We start from the raw sequence: 9,146 nt of genomic DNA on the forward strand, positions 1-9,146 counted from the left end.
TGTGTGTGTGTGTAAGTCTGTGTGTATGTGTGTGTAATATATCAATGTATGTTTGTATATGGATATAAGGGGAAGTGTGTGTCTGTGCTTGAATGTGTGTGTCAGTGTGACTGTGTGTATAGAACTCAATTTATTATTCTGTGTATAATATATATATATGTGTGTGTGTGTGTGTGTGTGTGTGTGTGTGTGTGTGTCATAGAAAGACAGAGAGAGAGGAGAGATGGAGAAGGGGGAAACAGGCAGCCATGGAACATTGCATGTGTCTGTATTTATATATATATATATATCTCTCTCTCTCTATCCATCCATCCATCCATCCATCTATCTATGTAACCATGTATCTATCTATCTATCTATCTATCAATCGATCGATCGATCTGTCTATCTATCTATCAAATTGTCTATCTGATTGAATTTCTGTGTCTGTATATCTATCATACTGACCTTCATTCTGTTTATATCTTGGTCTGTCTCTCTGTCAGTCTATTTGACTATCTGTTTGTTTGTCTATTTGTCTGTTTACCTTTCTGTATGTCTGTCTATTTGCCTATATATCTGTCTGTACATGTCCTCTGTCTCTCTGTCGAACTCTATGTCTGTCTGTTTTTCTTTCTACAAATCTATCTGTCAACCTATTTGTCACTTTGTCCGTTTGTGTATTTATGTATCTATCTATATGTCTCACAGTCTGCTTCTCTCTCTCTCTGTTTGTCTATCTATCTATCTATCTATCTATTTCTACCCTCTCTACATAAGTATGAGAGTGTGTATGTAGGTGCATATTTGTATACTTGTGTTTGTTCTGCATGTCTATAAGTGCGTACGTATACCACTGTATCTGATGTAATGTCCTTCAATACGTGTCGATGTATGTAACGTGTCTGTATGCGCTGTGTATGAATTTGTATGCTTCTGTCTGTGCATGTTTGTACCTGTGTATGAGTGTGTTTGTGTGTGCGGCTGTGTGAGCGCGTGTGTGAATATTATAGGTGTAATTATAATATCACTAATTGGAGAGCTTCATCGAAGACAAACTCTAAGCATTCCGTCAAACTTAAAACTTATTACGAACATGCATACAACACCAAAATACACTTGTACGTGTGCACATCTATATTTATAGCACTGTGTGTGTGAGAGAGAGAGAGAGAGAGAGAGAGAGAGAGAGAGAGAGAGAGAGAGAGAGAGAGAGAGAGAGAGAGAGAGAGAGAGAGAGAGAGAAAGAGAGAGAGATAGAAAGAGAGAGAGAGACAGAGAGAATGAGAAGTGAGGAATGACCAGGTTGTGTGTGAATGAAATTTCTTTACAACTAAATTTCACCTCTCACTCGATATCAATAACTTCCCGTCATGCATGAAGAAATAGGCTGCGCGCGCACTCACGTCACAGCGGATATACACACGAACAATTCTTACAATTATGTTTAAACGAACACACACAAACACACACATAGAGCTATGTACAAGCATACATACCATACATCGTATCCACCCATACACACATATACACAGGTATGTGTTCATATATATATATATATGAAAGCATATATACACAAGTATATACATGCTCATATATATATATATATATATATATATATATATATATATATATATATATATATACACTTACCTACTTATATATATATATATATATACACTTACCTACATATATATATATATATATATATATATATATAAATGTACATACATAACACAAACATAGATAAACTGTGGTTAGTACACACTTCTGGATGTTCTTCAAAACATGATCCGAAGTCGGGACTATTATCAAAATCTCTCCTTTTGTCTATATGTCTTACCATCTTACAATGACTCTCCTGCACTTTCACTTTCTCTCTCTCTCCCTCTCTCTCTCTCTCTATCTTTCTTTCTTTCTCTCTCTCTCTCTCTCTCTCTCTCTCTCTCCTTGAATTTCTCCTGATATCGTTCTGTTATACAACGATTCGTCAGAGAAACATATCACAAATACCCGAAAACACGCGCTTCATCTGTCTGACGAGCCAACACGGGTGAAACGTTGTCTCCACAGTAGCCTTGTATTGATACCTAATGATTTATATGTATACGTATACGCACGTGTTGTTGTTGTTGTTGTGTCTGTCTGTGTGTGTACATATTTATCCCTCTACCAATCAATCTATCTATACCTATATAGTGTATATATATATATATATATATATATAAAGGTTTACAGGTATACACACACATAAGTATATATGTGCGTATATATGCATATATATATGCATATATATGTGTGTGTGTGTGTGTGTGTGTGTGTGTGTGTGTGTTTGTATAGTATGTTTGGATGTGCTTGAGGAATACATCTCTCACTCATTCTTTCGCTCCCCTCTCTAAGTCTCTGTTTATGTCTCTCTCCCCTCACCTCTTGGCAACTCTCTCCTTCACCATCGTTTCTGTAAATCTACGAACAGCCGTTTTAAGTGAGCGAGTGTGAGCGAATGTGCATTTGTTTGTGTAATGGAGTGTTATGTATATGCATTGTTGGTGTTCGCATTTCTGTATGAATAGCTCGATGTTTAGAAAAGAATCACTAATTCATATAGTTATAAATTACCACCATTATTACTATCATCATCATCAACAACATCTTCCTCAGCATCACCACTATCGTCATCATCACCGTCATCATTACCACCACCACCTTCAACATAATCACCGCTACCGCCACCATTATCATCATTATCATCAACATCATCCTCACCACCACCACCACCAACAACAACAACAACAACAACAACGCCACCACCTCGACCACCTCTACAGCCGCCCCGCCGCCGCCAGCAACACCATCACCATCACCACCACCACCGTCGTCATCATCATCATTACAACCACCACCGCCGCCACCGCCGCCACCACCTATACACCATCATCATCATCATCCTCATCATCATCTTCTAACCTATTACACACACCATATTCTAAAAAGCAAACGCATTGAGAAAGGAATATAAAGAAGCCACAAACGAAAGAACAAACGAGATTTCCTTGATGACAATGGAAAAGGGGTACCTTTACACAACCAGCTAGAAATTTACAAGACATTTCTTTCTTTTATATGACCTATGTGCACAAATCCTTGGGACTTCAAGTCGTTTATTATGATCGTTTGTCATTTAAACAACACAGACTGACTGACTACATTAAACAGGAAGTTAGAAATATCTGGCTAGTTATAGGACGGGGACACACATACATACACACACACACACATTCACTCACACATGTGTGTTTGTAATATACACACTAGTTCATGAATATATATATATATGTGTGTATATTTATGTATGCATATATATATATATGATTTATATATATATATATATATGAAGATATATATATAAAACGTATATATGAATATACATATAATGTATATATATATATATATATATATATATATATATATACGATTTATATATATATATATATGAAGATATATATATAAAATGTATATATGAATATACATATAATGTGTATATATATATATATATATATATATATATGATTTTTATATATATATATATGAAGATATATATATAAAATGTATATATGAATATACATATAATGTATATATATATATATAGGAAAATATATATAAAATGTATATATATGTATAATGTATATATTTGTATATATATATGTATATATGTATGTATATATGTATGAAACCCATAAATAAATAAATAAATATGTATGTATATATACATTTATGTATATATATGTATATACATATATATATGTATGTATGTATATATATATGCATATATATGTATGTATATATATATGCATATATATATGTATGTATGTATATACATATATATGTATATATATATGCATATATATATGTATGTATGTATATACATATATATATATATATATGAGTATATATATGCACATATATATATATACATGCATATATATATATATATATATTTACATATGTATATAAATTTATATATATATATACATATATATATATATATATATATATATATTCAGTCGGTGTGGTGATGAAGGGTTAAACGGGCCTGGTTATAGGTGTACTCGAACCCAGAGCAGCTGAATTTATAGCCTTGAAAGTAAGAACAGCAACAACAACAAGAAGAGGAATAACAAAAGTCGCTACAATGCAAGAGAAGCAACAACTACAACAAACAGAGCTACATCGGTGCAAGCTCTTTAACAAGACATGAAGACTTAAGCCAGCCAAGGTAACAGTAAGATGAAGAACTGTGTGACGTCAGAGGGGGGAAGGCACATCGAGAATTAGTATTGGGTACATAAATATAAATACACACAAATACACACGCATACACACACATACACATTAATATACATCCATATTCTCTTTTTTTTGCCTCTCTCTTTTCTTGTCCGTTGCCTCTCTCTCACTTTCCTCCCTCCCTCCCCCCCTCTCTCTCTCTCACTTACAGATATCCACATACATACACACAGACAAGCAAGAATATACATAAATGGTATATACGAGTCACAAAAAAAAAAATTACTACTCTATGAGGTCATTTGACCGGCTAGAAATAGCAGCGAAAATTCCATCAATTAACAGCCTGCTGCCTGAACCGGTGAGAAATAGTTGCCAAATTATCATGAAACACATTCTACTGTCTGTTCTGTAATAAACGAAAATCCTATGTTTCAATGTATTCCGCGATAACCAATGCCTAAATGGCGGGGAAAGTCATGGATAGTTTTTTTTTGCCCATTAGGGCAGACCAAGGGTTACTGCATCAAATATATGCCGAAACACACATACAACGAAGGTCACCACTATGTGGACATTAGACCTGCTAGAGATAGCAGCTAAATATCGGCTAACTGAAAGAAATGTCTTTTGTAAGAATATAATGGATAATATAGTTCTAGAGGGATTGTGAGTGGTAGATTGATACAAGACGGGATGGCCACAAGCGGATTGTCTTTGAGGTCTGACATGACTGACGATAACAGCAGAAGAGTAACACACACACTCATATATATACATACATGAATATATATATATATATATATATAATATATGTATGTATATATATATATATATATATATATATACTTATATATATACATACATATATATATATAGATACATACATACGTAAAAATATACAGGTACTTACATAAAAACAGATACACTACCTACACATATATGTATACACACTCACAAACTCATACATATACACACATATACACACACTCGCTTAATATACACAGTTATATATGTACATATATGGATGAATGTATGAATGTATAACTTCACGTATATAATATATTTATATGTATATATACATATACATACAACACACATACGTACACACACGTTTGTATAAACGCATTAATGGATACATAAACATACACAAAATAACATACATGTATACATACATATACAAATATATATATTTATATATATATGTATGTGTATATATATATATACACAATACACTAACATATTTACACAACCTCTTATATACACTTTTGTGATATACGCTCACATACATTGGTATTCAAACTATAATCTACCGGTACGAACATAAACACACACATACACACATATACGCACCTTTATAATCAGACACACATATATACATACATACACACACACCACCTCTTAAATATTTATGTACTATATTGACACACAGTTCTTCTCTCTCTATCTCACACACACGCACACTCACAGATTGGTTGGTATGCATATATATATGTATATACATATATATATATACACACTCTTACAGATAGAGAATTTCAGACACACGCAAGCACACAATATACTAAACAGACGCATACATCTCACCTAATCCGTGTATTTATACAGGGCCTTACATATTTGTGTACCACACACTCGCACAGTCAAACCGGTAGTTCTATACCTACACACTCATTCTGGCATACGGGGAGAGAGATAAAGAGATAGAGCTAGAGAGAGAGAGAGAAAGAAGGAGAGAAAGAGAAATAGACAAACACATACGCACTCTTACACATAAAGAAACACATACATATTTAATTACAGAGTTAATCACACACTTTGAATCATACATACATTCACGCACACACACATACACACACTCACAGAATCACGGAAAAAGATGACTAGTTATCTATCTGTCTATCTACCAAGTAGTCCTACGCTTCTATAAATTCATATATATATATATATATATATATATATATATATATATATACATACCCTTTCAGTTATACTTAGACGGGGGTGTATATAGGTGTGAGTTCGGGTGTGTGTGTGTGTGTGTGTGTGTGTAGACAAAGGAAATGTGTGAGAGAGAGACAGACGGAAAAGGGAAGCACACAATGGTACGCTAAGGAATTCTTCACTTGACTCGTGAATGTAAACACGTGAATGCAACATGCAATATCATGAACTGCTTGTTTTCAAAACAATCTTTGCATGTCACAGGTGAATTTTGCATGCCAATGCATGCTACGATGTGCATGTGAATGTGTGCATGTGTTCGTGAAACTCCGGGAGTTTGTGCATGTGTGTGTGTTTGTGTGTGTGTGTTTGTGTGTCTATGTGTGCAAGTGAATTATTGGACGTGAACGTGTATGTGCACGCGTTTACTGTAATTTATTTTATGTTTATATAATATATACATTTACCATATAAGCCTAAACAAGCAGCATATATATACGTAGATACATTCATATACATACAGAAATACCAATTTATATACACATATATGTGTACTCAGACGTATAGCTATACACACACAAACACATTATTGTATATGATATCTATACAGAGGAAGGAGAAATCTACTCTCGTGATTGTTATATAAATATCTATACATACATGCGTACAAATATGGAAACATATATATACATTCCTACACACATATGTATAGTGATACTGAATATATAATATAGGAAGATGAATGACTAAAAAGACTCGATAGATAGATAGAGTGATAGATAGATAGATAGATAGATAGGTTGGTAGGTAAGTAGATAGACACACATACATACATATATATATATATATATATAAATAGACAGAGAAGTAGACTGACAGGTGAACTGAGAGAGAGATAAAGAGATATACATACATACATACATACATTTATATAGACAGATAAGTAGATTGATAGATAAATAGATAGATAGATAGATAGATAGATAGATAGATAGATAGATAGATAGATAGATAGATAGACATGCAGATAAATGGACAAATAGGGAGATAAATAGATAGACAGACGGAGCGTAATTGTGTATAAGCATATACAAGTATATATTATGTTCAGTGACTAGCAGAATATATGGAGAGTTTGAAGAGAGAATTTCTGTCGCAGAAGGAGGGCTTCCAAAATACCGTCAAGACGTATAACCTTATACAGAAGATACCATCTGAGTGGAGGTAAAGAATAAGACTAGGCACCGGTAGAGCTTCTTTCACTAACACACTCACGTACACACATATACACATACACTCACACACAACACACACGCGTCTGTATTTTATCATAACCAGAAATACACAGACATGCATACACATATAATTCATACATACACACACACACACACACACACAAACACACACACACTACAGCACATGTCCAAAAATACCTAACACCATTCATCATATTCCTAGCATATATATATATATATATATATATATATATAGATATATAAAATCAAACGTATATATATGATGTGCGTATCTGCGCGCGTGTATGTGTGTGAGTTGATTTAAGTTATATTTTGTACATATGTGGTCATAAACATACAAGCGTGTTTATATAAATATACATAAAGGTAAATAATTTTTTTTTTTTTTGTACAGTTTTATATCAATTATACATACCCGCATTTGTGACATAATAAATACACAGATTTAACACGGTCTTTCAGCGATATATACAAATCCTTTCCGTTTTTACAATAACATTTCGCCTTGTTATTTTGCTGTAATTGTCATCTTTTCAATACTTTTTTCATTTGTGTTTTTATGTTTATAATATATATATATACACACACACACATATATATATATATATATATTTTATATATTGCAGTAGTATAAATAAATACTAACTATATTTATATACACACGTAAGCGCTGGGATATATATTTCTAATGCAAGTATTTATATATATACATTTAACATTTACTCATGTATGTATATATATTTTCGTGTTAAATTTTGGGGGATGTTGTTATTTTCATATTAACATTATTATGATAGTTGTCAAAATCTTTATCATTATGTTTGATTAATATTATTATTATTATTATTACTATTAATAATAATAATAATAATATTTCAATACTATCATCATTATTATTATTTTGTTCTTATACTGTATATTCGTTCTTTAATCTTAGCCATCATATATATATATATATATATATATATATATACATATATATATATATGTAGGTTACATATATATCATATCACTATGTATATATGTATACATACGCATATATATATATATATATATATATATGTAATTGTTACCGTTTATGGTGTATATATATATGAATATATATACAATTTTTTCTTCGTCTTCCAATATTTTTTTCTCTTCATTTCATTTTAAGTTTAAGTTGTATACATATAGTAAATCTCTCTGTCCCTCTTCGACGCGGTCTTGGACTCTTTGCTCGTGTTGTTGTTGTAGTACTTAGTTGTTGTAGCTGCAGCAGAGCAGTAGTGGTAGTTGTAGTAGTAGTAGTAGCCGTAATATTAGTCACAGTAAATCTTCTTAATGGTTCTTTTTGTTGTTGTTGTGGCTGTGGTTGTTGTTTTTGTAAGCAGCTATCAAACAACAGTAGTTATTGTAAAAATGTACGTAGTCCAGTTTGTTGTTAGTTTCGCCGTTCCGCGTTGCTTTCTTCTTCTTGTTGTTGTTGTTGTTGTTGTTGTTCTTGCCGCCGCTGCTGCTGATGATGATGCTGCTGCCGCCGCTGCTGCTGTTGCTACTGCTGCTTCTGATGCTCTTTGCCGATGATGCCGTCTTACCGTTTATTGTTGTGGTGGTGGCGGTGATGATGATGATGGTGGTGGTGGTGCTGGTGCTGGCACATGCCGCCGCCGCTGCTACTGCTACTGCTGCTGCTGCTGT

General features: G+C 32.9%; 1 long non-coding RNA gene across 4 annotated transcripts in view; it reads right to left on the minus strand.

The window, feature by feature from the left end:
• Positions 1–9,146, minus strand: part of LOC149131495 (uncharacterized) — a 656,010-nt gene that overhangs the window by 646,589 nt on the left and 275 nt on the right. For all 4 annotated transcript variants that reach the window (XR_016237749.1, XR_016237747.1, XR_016237750.1 and 1 more), the window contains exon 1: positions 7,882–9,146. This exon is cut by the window's right edge. This is a non-coding gene — a long non-coding RNA (uncharacterized LOC149131495). The remainder of the gene's footprint in view (positions 1–7,881) is intronic.

This window comes from Octopus bimaculoides, chromosome 21 (assembly GCF_046866305.1).
Source record: "Octopus bimaculoides isolate indiv1 chromosome 21, ASM4686630v1, whole genome shotgun sequence".
Taxonomy (NCBI): Eukaryota; Metazoa; Mollusca; class Cephalopoda; order Octopoda; family Octopodidae; genus Octopus; species Octopus bimaculoides.